Source organism: Chelonia mydas, chromosome 12 (assembly GCF_015237465.2).
Source record: "Chelonia mydas isolate rCheMyd1 chromosome 12, rCheMyd1.pri.v2, whole genome shotgun sequence".
In the NCBI taxonomy this organism is placed as follows: Eukaryota; Metazoa; Chordata; order Testudines; family Cheloniidae; genus Chelonia; species Chelonia mydas.
This window is the reverse complement of record NC_051252.2, coordinates 20,816,703-20,828,969: the sequence shown is the minus strand read 5'-3', so window position 1 is coordinate 20,828,969 and position 12,267 is coordinate 20,816,703. Positions and strand designations below refer to the sequence as shown.

Below are 12,267 nucleotides of genomic sequence, written 5' to 3'. Positions count from 1 at the left end.
ATCTGCAGACCTACTGCATTGTTTCTAAATAAAGAACTATAAATACAGATTCTATAAAATATTAATATCATTACAGTACAGTAGGATTGCAGCATGTAAGAACATATAGTTAAGATAAAAAGCAGTCAATAAAATTAAAAAGAAAGTGAGTAATAAAAAGGTACAAAATATATTTACTTTCTGTATTTGAAATTAACATTTTCTACTGTTTTTTGCAGTGCTTTAAATTTGTACTAATGGCATTTCTAATGCTCCAGTAGTAAAATGTGTAATTTACCTGTAATAAACACTTTTCTAGAGAATAAGGATCAGCTTAAATAGTATTTTAAAACATATTAGATGAATTTCATGAATTAAATATATATTTGAACTCAATACTAAACTTTTATTTTTCTTGCCATGATTTAAAAGAACTCAGAGATATTACGTATATATAAAACATTCACATACAATCATAGATTTATATATATCCACAAAGAAAATATGTCTAAATAAATGTAAATTTAAATATATGCAGAGCACTTGTTAGCAATCAAGGGTTCCTTGTAGACTTGAGTGCAGAAATACTCCCTGAAAGAGACAGGAGTTTGACAGTACTGTAAGCTTCTTTTTAATAATGGCCTGTCAATATCAGCAATTATTTCTATAAGAAACCTCAACAAGACAGGGAACTGTTTTCTCTTATGTGTTTTCTTTCCGATCTAAAAGGCAATGGCAAAGCTTCTGTGAACACTACCCTGCAAATAGTTCATTGTTTTAAAATTTCTTCCAGAATAATAGTAATAGTATCATATTACATGAATTATCACACTCGTTGAAAAGGTACTCATTCTTGAGTAACCTCAAAATCCATTTAAAATAAAAATGGAAAGTTTTCAAACTTTTTAATTTTTTAAACTAAGTGCTCAAATGAGAATTCGGTAAATACCTGGGATGTTTACACCTCTTGCTGATCATCTGAATCAGCTAAACAAGATTAAGTAAAACGAATGATCAAAATGACCCTACAGCACTATCTGAACAGGCTTACTGATCATGTACAGTAGTTGAATGTGTTCTGTCACTCAACAAGGGCTAAAGAAAATTATAAACACTCTAGCCATATAATCCTGAGGCTAAATTATGGACACGAGGCCCTACACTGCCCAACACCTATTGTATGATGATGCACCCTCCTCTACAAAGTTTGATTAACATGGTTCATGTAAGAGATGATAATTAACATGGCTCATACTTTAGGCCTGGGTCCACACGTTTTAACATGAGAAATCAAATTTAAAGTTTCAGTGCAACTTCTGAGTCTTTCACAAATATCACTGGGCTCTGGAACCCCATCACTGCCCTCTTTATCAACCCAACTATTGGCTAAATTCTAGTAGGTGCTATACATGAAGAACCTACAGGCCTACCTACGCCAAGCAGTAGGAAGTACAAAGCTGAACTGAGTGATACCTATTCTGGTTTCCCCTCAAACCCAGAGAGACTATTCTGCAGGCCATCTTCTACTGAAATCATTTTATGGCAGGGAAAATGATCAGAGGTCATGTTCTGCATATTTGTATGCATCTATGCCCTGAAATGGCAATGGCCTCTATGCACATACTCTCATGCAAATTATTAATTTCAGGAGCATGAATATTCTGTGATAGCTCTGCTCCTGGCAAAAATACAGACACACACATTAACATTCATTTTACAGCATACTTGTACTCCAAGTTTTGGAGCCATTTCATGTTGTCCCAGAGCTTTGGTTCTATTTGTTACAATCAATCTAATACTCTTTGACACAACGTATGGATTTAAAGCACTGTCTAAGAGCCAATCGTGTGTCTGCAGAGAAAAAACTCTAGAAACCTTGGGTAGCTCAATGCCTGCATTTTCTAATCCCCCTTCCTCTTAACTGAAAAATCTCTTCCATGGTACCACCTATACCTATGTGGAAATGTTTACATGCAGTTACTTTTACCTTTTACATTTATAGTAACTCTAGCTGATGGATATATGTGCTCACTTCAAGCGGCATCATTAGAAATTATGTTTTACCATTGCAGATGCTGCATAAACTGTTGGATAACATGCATCTGCAATGATGAGACACATCCTACAACGTAGGCTGCACTAATGATCCTATACACATCTCAGGAGGTGCTTAAGGCAATAAGTATATTTAATAATGGGTGCAAGAAAATTAATATGCTAACTAGAGGAAATACTAATACTAATATGCTTTGCACTTATAAAGTATCTTCCATCCAAAGCATTCTGCACTGACAACATTCTTTTATTTTTAATTGCTGAGCCCTGAAGATATTCAATTTTCCCCGCCTTTTCAAAGGCCCCACAGCAGAGTTCCCTTCAACAGAGGAGGCCTGGACACAGCTCCCAACACATTCCATCAAGACTAGTCGGTAAGAGACCACCCACTGAGACAGCGTGATTAAAATTGCAAATTTCCATTAGAGTTGAGTCCACTACCACTGTAATGCTCCCATCTCTTGCCAGGCTGGGAACAAGGATTTAAATGAAGACTCAATCTCTGACCTATCACACAGCGACACATTGAGTCACCTTTGGCTTACCAAACTGGGCAAGGGAAATAGTACACCTGAAAACAATTTTTTCCAATCAAAATACCTAAAGTAATTATTACCCTTTAAGGACATCCACTTGCAAAATTAACTACTGTTATTTCAGAGGCTGGTGTTAGGGGGAAAAATACATCTTCAAACCTGTTAAATTTAGATTCTCCAACAACCTCTAAATTAAAGAATTGGTCACACGTATTTAAATGGCATTCAAATCTCCAATTTGACAACCAATATGCCAAATTTCAGCCCTAGTGTGATTTGCAACAGTGAAGTTATGAACTACTGAAACGTCCCCTCCCCCACCACAGATGTATAATGAAAAAATAGCCAGAAACTGAATGTCCGTGATTCTGCCAGGTATCTTAATAATACTTCCTCAAGGAAGACTAAGTGGGACAAGAATGCTGGGCGTGGTTCTGTTAGAAGAATATTTGTTTGTATCTAATACTTTGAAAAATGTTTCAGAGAGCTCATCCTCATGTAATGATTACCCAGTAACACTGCCAAGAACAGAGTCTGGATGAGATATTTAACACTTAATTTCAGTTTACATAAATTAAAGTTGCCATGTGGGGTTTTTTTTCAAATGTCTGATATGTTCAAGCGTCGTTGTTTGTAATTCAGAATGGGACTTATTCTCTTGATCTTGCTAATTCCGACTCCTGTTTGCAATTGCTCAAGCTTTTTCATAACCTCGTTAAAAACGATCCCAATACATGGTATAAAAACCATGGATATAGAAGCTATCTAAGCAGCATAATCAGAGTTTTCATCTGTCTAACATCTGATTTACAAGGCATAAGTCATATCACAGAATTATTTTACATCAGGATATGGTAAAATTAAAGACTGCTGTAAAAACTTTATAAACTCCTGGTAGACAACTGGAAACAGACATATTGCCCAATGCAAACAGTGTCTAAGTATACAACACGGCATGAGCAACATGGATGTATAACCTATTCAGGCTACTACCAGTTCCACCTGCTGTCCTTATGTGCAATCTAATCATTTTATGCAAAGGAATAACCTATTTTTTAGTTGTACATGGAGGCCACTGCCAGATTATTCCTAAAGCAAGAAAGAACAATTATGATCATCTAGACCAGTGGTGGGCAACCTGTGGCCTACGAGCCACATGCGGCCCATCAGGGTAATCCGCTGGCAGGTTGCAGGACAGTTTGTTTACATTGACCATCTGCAGGCATGGCCTCCTGAAGCTCCCTGTGGACGGTCAATGTAAACAAACTGTCTCGCGGTCTGCCAGCAGATTACCCTGATGGGGTGCGTGTGGCTCGTGGGCCGCAGGTTGCTCACCACTGATCTAGACTGATCTCGTGCAAAACGTAAGCCAAACAACCTCATACAATAGTTACAGCATCAAGCATACATGTTAGAAAGATAACCAGTCTCAACTTAAATATTTCAAGTGATGAAGAATCCACCATGGCCCTAGGTAAACTGTTCCAAAATTAATTACCCTCAATGTTCAAAATGTATGCTTTATTGCTTGTATGAATTTGTCTAGATTCAACTTCCAACCATTGGATCATTATGACTTTTTCTGCTAGATTAAAAATTTGTACTTACTGCTATCAGCTTCTCCATTTTTCTATTTTTTTGATTTGGGGTTTTAAAACTTTTGATTATTTCTTACATCTCCCTTCTTAACCAGGATGATTTTTTTTAACCAAAGAAGCCTTCTTAGATAATGTACACATGGACCTGCCCTTTGATCACCAGGCCAACCCTCTTTAATGCTCTTCCATTGTGCAGTGGTCTCTCCCCTTAATAGCAGTCATTGATAGGCACATCCACCTCATATCCAATGCTCTTGCAGCTGGCAGAGGGTTTTCTGCCAGCCCCCACAGGCAATGGACATCCAGAATTTGATTGCATGTACTTCGGCATAAGAAATAGTTATTGTCTTTCACAGTAAGCATCATGAAATCAAACAGCTTATAAGTCCAGTGAATATTGTTTAACAAAAACATTGAAAACATCTTATAGCTTTTTTAATAATAGGACTGGTTATTGATAACCTATTTTATCCATTGTACAGTAGATATTTTAAAAATGAATTGCTGTATGATTTAATTAGTTCATTATTATGCCTATTCTTACACAGTAATTTCTTTTATCATTCTAATCATTCACTTCACACTTTTTAAGCCAAATGGAATATCAAAGGTTCTGTAGGATTATTTTTGGATCATGCACATGTTCACCGCAAAATTAATGTGTTTGTCAGAAATATCAGTTGACTACTACTTCTCTTTACTCCCTTGTATTTTAACTAAATATGTAAGACGTAAATACCCCCTTTCTCCCAAAAAAGTATTTGATGCTTCTGCCTCAGTAACTTAAGAGTTTTCATTGTATCATGCCACACACAGTAAAAGATTTTAATTTTTGTAAAGTTGTATAATTGAACATTTTCATTTATTTACATCCCATCTCTGATATTTAGTCTTTCTACATGTCTTTACTTAGTTAACACATGGGGAGATAAATGTGGTTGTTCCTTTGCAGTGAAGCTTCAGTACATTAATATAAACTGTACACTAATTCCCCCAAAGCATATATATGTTGTAAACCTGAAGACTTTTTACACAGCTGCTTATTGCTAAACAGTGCCTTGTCCAGAAGGGGACAATCTGTGTCTCTAATTGCTGTCACTGAAGCTGAGATTCATTATGTGACTTTCCCATTAAAATGTGAGCATTAATTTGTATAATGAAATATCACCCACTGCAGTGTTCATTAGCCATGCCCTACTGTATACTGCACATTGTTAGCTACCTAGAAACTGTAGTTAATTTCACTAATGGATATTTCCCTACTTAGTGTTTGGTAGGAAATTTATACTGTACCATTACCTCTTAAACTTTTAAGGAAATTTAAATTCAATCAATTATTTTCAACAAAAGTTTGGGACGTCATTAAGGCAGGAAAAGGCAAGCTGCACAATGTTAAGGATGGGAAATCTGGAGAAATCTAGAGAAATGAAAAGTCCTTTTCGTTCATCTTACAAATGTAAGAATAAAGGATGTTCAATACCAACATTGTCTCCTTTTGGAGCACACAGCCCCATTTTCCTTAATCATTCATATTGCTCATCCCACTAGACGTACCTTGAGAGAATGGCAACAGCCAATCTCTTTTTAGGAAGAAAATGTGAGTTGAATTCATTTAAAACAGCACCATTTTTAGTGTATTCCATCAGCTCATCTAAGCATTTTTCAAAATTGCACTGTTGCATTTCCAAGAGAAAAAACAGTCACAGTATAAGATATGCATGATTTAGACTATTCATTATGTATACTACAGCTCAGTCTCTCAACCTGCTAAGCATTTTTGCCCCTATCGCTTCCTTTCAGAGGTGTAGGGCCAAATTCTCAAGCCCACTCATACACATGGCTTTATTCCATGTTCCTTACCTGGGTGACATGAACGTAAAAGTCAGGGGTTGAGCACACATGAATGCTTGGTGCAAACCTTGACTTTGTGTAAACAAACGGTGGTTCTTGAATGCCTACATTGAGAACATGCAAAGGTACTTGTGCAAGTTTGAAAATTTGCCTCTAGATAAGCAGTGGCAGAGTATAATATATTTTTATTTTTATGACTTTATGTGCTCTCCAAGCCCAATTCTGTAAGAAGATGGGTACCTGCAGCTCATTAATTTCTTTTGGAGTTGAGGGTTCTCTGGAAGTCATGGACGGTGTTCAGCACCTTACAGGATATAAACCGCCATGTATTCTGCTGACTATCTATCTAAGGTACATTCCACAGTATCTGAGCACCACATAAACTTTAATGTATCTATCCTGACAACACCCCAGAAAGGTAGGGAGGTATTATCATTTTACATATTGGCTCCTGATGCACAGACAGGCTAAGTAACCTGTCCAAGGTCACACAGGAAGTTGGTGGCAGAGCAGACACTTGAACCTAGATCTCTGGCCAATGCTCTAGCCACCATCCCTCCACTCCATTCAAGTACCACTATTGATATTTTACTGGAATGACTGTCCTTAAAAATAATGTTGAGCATTCTAATTCCCATAAGGGTGGCAGCAGAGAATAGAATCAGTACTCTAAAGGATGACTACATAACCCATGAGTGGAGTCATATCCAACCAAGTAAAGTACCCAGCATGTCAAACTCTCCACTCAAACACACTGTATTTTATTAGTAATATCCCAGTTTGCACTTGCATACTTTATCTGCATTTTCATTTAGTTTTTGTAAGCTATTTTGGGGATATTCAGATGTAGAGTGGATAGAATGACATCACATGACTATATTAAAGAATGTTCTTGTTTTTACTATGATTTAAGGAAACTGGGATTTAGCTAATTAATTTATTAGTATGCTTAATATCAGTTCTTACTAGCATGGTATAATTTTAGACACAGAGTCAAATTCTTATTCACAATTCTTTTATTTCTTTGACTTAATGGAGTCACTCCTGATTTCAACTGATACAAATGAAGATCAGAATTAGCTGCAATGCGTTTGCAGCTGTGTAATTCTTTCTTATACCACTTAGCTTTTATAAACAATATGTTTGTGAGAGTCACATCTGACCATGGTGGTATTCTTACCAAGCACAAAATATCCCCAGACTTCTGAATCATGCAAGCTCAGAAGATAGATGTTCTATAGCAAGGATGACCAATCTAACAGAATGGTCAAGCTGCTATAGAAAGCAGTAACCCCAAACCAACAAAAACCTCTTCAGCAAGAAGCTGTGAGGGTAGAACAGAAGCAAATGACCTCTCCACTTCCTTAGGGAATAATTCCCTTTTCTTGGGATTGTCTGACCAGCTGATCAGGCTGCAGGGATCAAGCATGCAGTAAAGTCCTCTCTACTGCACTAAAGCAAATAGTTCTGTGGAAGCAAGAAACTAAGGGCCCTCTCCCCAATTAGACAGGCTAACATAAACAAATAACCTAGAAATGATACCGAGGGATCATCTGCACACACCCACCCCTTCTGATCTGATCTTCTGATTTAAAGGAGCTTTCTCTGCATTAAGGCCCCTTCCTCCATCATCACTGGAGTTACTCTAAGAAACTGCCTCTCTCTCCAGTTACTTTGGGAGGGCGGCGGCGAGTGGCGGTGGGGGGAGAGAATTCTTCTTCCTCTCACGGGGCAGCCAAATATCGATGTGACATGCTCCCTTTAAAACTCCTTCCTGACTGAATATTGTTCAGTCAGCCGGAGAAGAACTAATCTCGGCATTAAGATGTTGGGATTCAACTGAGCCTGCCCAGTGAAGCTGTGTACTTTTTTCTGCAATACATCAGTTAGCTTTTATAGCTTTATGAGCACCTTGCCCCAACCCTCCAGCATCATGACACAACAGTCTCTGTGGCATGAGGGTGGCTAGAAAAGTCCAGAAGCAGGTTGCTATAACTATCTGGAAGCTGGCTACCTCATTCTGCAACAGATCCATCACTAACCAATTTGGTGCTAGAAAGTCAACTGTGAGTAAAATGGTGGCAGAGGCTTCTGAGGCAATAGGGAGTGTGATTTAGTCAAAGGCGATGGGCATAAACAATAGCCCTGAAGTAACTGCCTGTTTTAAGAGAATGGGGTTTCTAAACTGTGCCAGGGCCCTTGATGGGATTCAGATGCCCCTAGTTTGCCCTCCTTAAGGAGCATATGAGTACATAAATCACAAAGGGTACTTCTTCATTATTATGTAGAACCTTGTAGACCAAAGAGGCTGATTTATGGATGCCAACGTGAGCTGCACTGGAAATGTTCATGGTGCCAGGGTTTTCGGACGGTCAGGAATCTACATTCATGGACAGGCTGGGACACAATTCCCACTAAATGACATTGTCATAAATGGAGTTACTATCCCCACTGTTATCCTGGGGGACTCTGTGTAACCCCTTTTGCCTTGGTTTATGAGACCATTGATTTCAGAGGGTCTGGCAAAAGATGGTTCAGTTACACACTCAGCAGGTACAGAATGGCAGTTGACTGTGCGCTTGGCAGACTGAAATCCTGCTGGTGCTGTTTACAGATGTTTGGACGTCTGTGTCATCAGTGCTGCCTGCAGTAGTGTGTCTTGCTGTTGTCTTCATGATCTTTGTGAAGCCAAAAGTGAGCCATTTGCCCCGAATGAATCTATGACAGTAATGGATTGCTGACTACTACACTCAGCCAGAAAGTGCATCTATCACAGCTTGAACAGGTTGCACTCTGGCAACAAAAATCAGGGGTGCCCTGTGCTCCCATATTATGGACTTGCACAGGCGATGGAAGATGGAGAATAGATAGCTTGGGGATGTTTTTGTACAGCAATGCTTACAGTACACACATCATAGCACTGAGGTACTGTCACATCACACAATGAAGGGGAGGGTACTGTCACTGTATGCAGTGAATGTGGGCGTTGATATGAAATTTTCTTATGGATGAAATGGCTGTTTATGAAAGTGGGGCTGAGCATTTACATTATGGATTGTTGTACATAGATGTACTCAGAAATTGTGTCTGGATGCAAGTTCTCTATTGTGCCTTACTGTGGGTTTATCTTTATTCTTCAAATGCACATTGTATGATGTAGTGATGACAATAAACTTTCTTAATTAAATAATTTGTGAACATGGATGTATTACAAAAAACCCACAATATTATAGCATTTCAGGCAGCCCAGCTGCCATTAGAACATCAAAACTCAGTAATAAACCCACAGCAAAACCAGTAATAAATCAAAGTGCATAAACCAAACAGTGCAAAGTGCAAACATTGAGCCAGTACCATCAAAACAATCTCTTAAATCTGTGTGTCCTCTGGCATGTTCTCCTTTCCCTTTCTTGTGCATTTAGCATGAACTTGACATCACTGCATGGGTGTGGAGGCTTGCAAGGGAGAGAGGGACAGCATGGGGGCAGAAGTATGCTGGGAGAAAGGGGGCCCTGAACTGGAGTAGAAGACTGCAGGGGGTAGATTTGCCCTGTCCAGCTGCTGTTAAAGCCTGGTTGCATGGGCCACCCAACCATGGAATTGTCCAAAGTGTTCCTGGGTCTGTAGCACATGGTAGCAATTCTCTCCTCCAGCTCTATAGCCTGCCTGTTCTTTTCATCTTGCCTTTCTATTTGCCATGAATCGTCCTCTCTGTGGTATTGCACTTGCTTTTTGACCCTGTCCAGAATGTCAAACATAAGCTCATCACAGAAAATCTTCCTCTTTGACCAGTCCATGATGCTACGGAGACCTGGGCTTCCGCTGCAATGTGTCTGAGCTGCTGAGGTACAATGGCCAGTTGAGGGACCTGCAAACAGACATAAAAGAGAACATTATTGTCTCAGTAATTCACAGATGACTCAGGGCATGAGAACAGGAAAAATCCTTGTGGAATTTGACGGCCAAAAGATGATACTTTGTGAGATCCCATAAGCTTCAGACATCAGAAGCTCTGTGGACACAACCAGGTTAACAGCAATGAAAAGAGGGCACAGGGAATGGTAAGTTAAAAATCACAATTGGTTTACTTTAGAAATTGCAGACCACTTTGAGGAGTGGGTGGACCATGGCGTACTACACAAGCCCTCTCTATCATTTCAGACATTCCATATTTTGGAGGACATACCAATTCTTGTGGTTCCAGAATGGCAAAGGGACATTTTATTCCAAGCTGCTGGTGGCAAGCCAGTCATGTATGCCACATAAGTTTTCAAACTTATGGTGACTGAAGAGCACATCTACGAGTGGAGTGGGCTGGGCAGCTACCCATGTGGCACCCCAAAATATACCCTTCCCCAAAATGTGACTATCTATCTGGAGTTCCTGCTATGGGAAAAGTTTGCCGCTATCAGCACCTGGGGGTGGGTTAAAAATCTTGAGGCAATCAACAGGATGCTCTGTTAGTGTGTGTGTAACCCACACACCTTCTGGGTGTGGTGTTCTGTCTCATCTAGTGGCACTGAAACCACTTAAAGAGAAAGATGAAGTGAGTCTGCTCTACAGCCTTAGTTAAGAGCCAGTTGGCTTTTAGCTCATGTGGTAACAGCTCATGCACTAAGCTCCAGAGGTCCCAGGTTCAATGACCGGGGTCTGTCGGTGTTACATCTGCATGGATTACTACCTCCCAACAGCTTTGAATACAGCCTGTTATGACTGCATGCAAACACATACACTAATATGGACTTGCCAAGAACTCCATTACCCCTCGGCACATTTCTAGACTGAATACAACCCCCCACCTGTATTTTGGACAAATGATTTAGTCACCCATGGGCTATAGGGACTACATTAGCTTAAATGGACTACCCTTGTTAATATACATGTAAATTTCACCCTTCCCTCCTACAGGACATTGATTACAGGTGGCTTGTTAAACCTTTAGGCTGATATGGAATGGCGTAGTAATATGGAAGGCAATATAAAGTTCACATTTTTCATACCCTGGCATGTTGTAGCAAGAATGTGTAAGTTTCTATTAAAACTTTTTAAATGCTTGTTTCACTGTTTGCACTTCCCATTCTCCATTCTGAATTCCATAAGGTGGTGGTGGTGGGGACGGATGGGAGGAACGCTAAGCTGTTGGTGTGCAATCTGCCTTTAACAAATACATGCTGCTACCCATGGCTGGTAATAACGTTTGCATTGGTTCATAAACTGGAAATCCCTCCCATTACTATGTTCATAAAAACAAAAATGGAGCAGACACTTACCAGGCGCAAAGGTGACTTCTGCTTCTTCAGTTTCTGTTCAGGTTCCATGGTGGATTGCAATTCTGGGGACAGGAGGGGAGGCACTGAAAAGCTCCTCCAAGTAGGGACCCAGGATTTTCTGCAGCTGCTCCAACAGCAAAGCCTCCTCAGGGACCAGTCTCAGCACCAGAATCATTTCGGTAGCCTCTTCCGGCACCTGCTGGATCCCCTCCAGTCCTGTTCTAGATTCAGAGGTGAGACAGTCACCATCTTGGCTGATCAGGCTGCTGTGGGTCAGTGTTCAGTGCATTACCCAGCGCTTGGTCAAACTCCTCGTAAAAGAGGCAGGATGACAGTGAGTTCCCAAAGATGTGGTTCTCATCCCTGGCTTTCTGATAGTTGGTTTTGAACTGCTAGTCTTCTCCCAACATTGGTCACCAGTCCAGTGAATTCCCAACGCTGCCATCTTCTTCACTATATCCTGGCACACATGGTCATCAAACTTTTTGCTTGCCTTGCATCAGAAATTCACCAAAATCTGGCTGTGCTCCCATGCCCACGAAGCAGCACAATTGGCAAAGGACTTCTTCTGGTTGGTATCCATTGCAAACACAGGAGACGGTTCAGTGTGTTTGCAGCTCAGTAGTCAGAATAAAATGCAAGGCTTAAATGCCAAGCTATTGTACTTGAACAAGGGGGAGTTACTTCCATTTCTTGGGAGTTGACTGGCTACTCTTGGGACAGAGAGGACAAAGAGCACTGACCTACGGGATTGTAGGGCATCACCGAGCAGATACTCAGGGCCTTAGGCCAGCGGGTCTGGGCCCAAACTGTGTCCACACTACAAACTAATGGGGTTTGGGCCCCAAACCCTGCAGGACCCAGGCTTGAACACTCCACTCCTGCGGGTTCCTGGGGCTTGGGCACAGGCCTGAATCAGACAGATTAGTGTGTAGACAGAAGGGGGGTCATGCTTGAGCCCTAGCCCGGGTTTACAAT

At 40.3% G+C, this 12,267-nt stretch overlaps 1 protein-coding gene across 9 annotated transcripts in view; it reads right to left on the bottom strand.

The window, feature by feature from the left end:
* The window catches only part of ZNF536 (zinc finger protein 536), a 402,112-nt gene that overhangs the window by 147,845 nt on the left and 242,000 nt on the right, over positions 1-12,267 (bottom strand). The gene's annotated exons all lie outside the window — the stretch shown is intronic.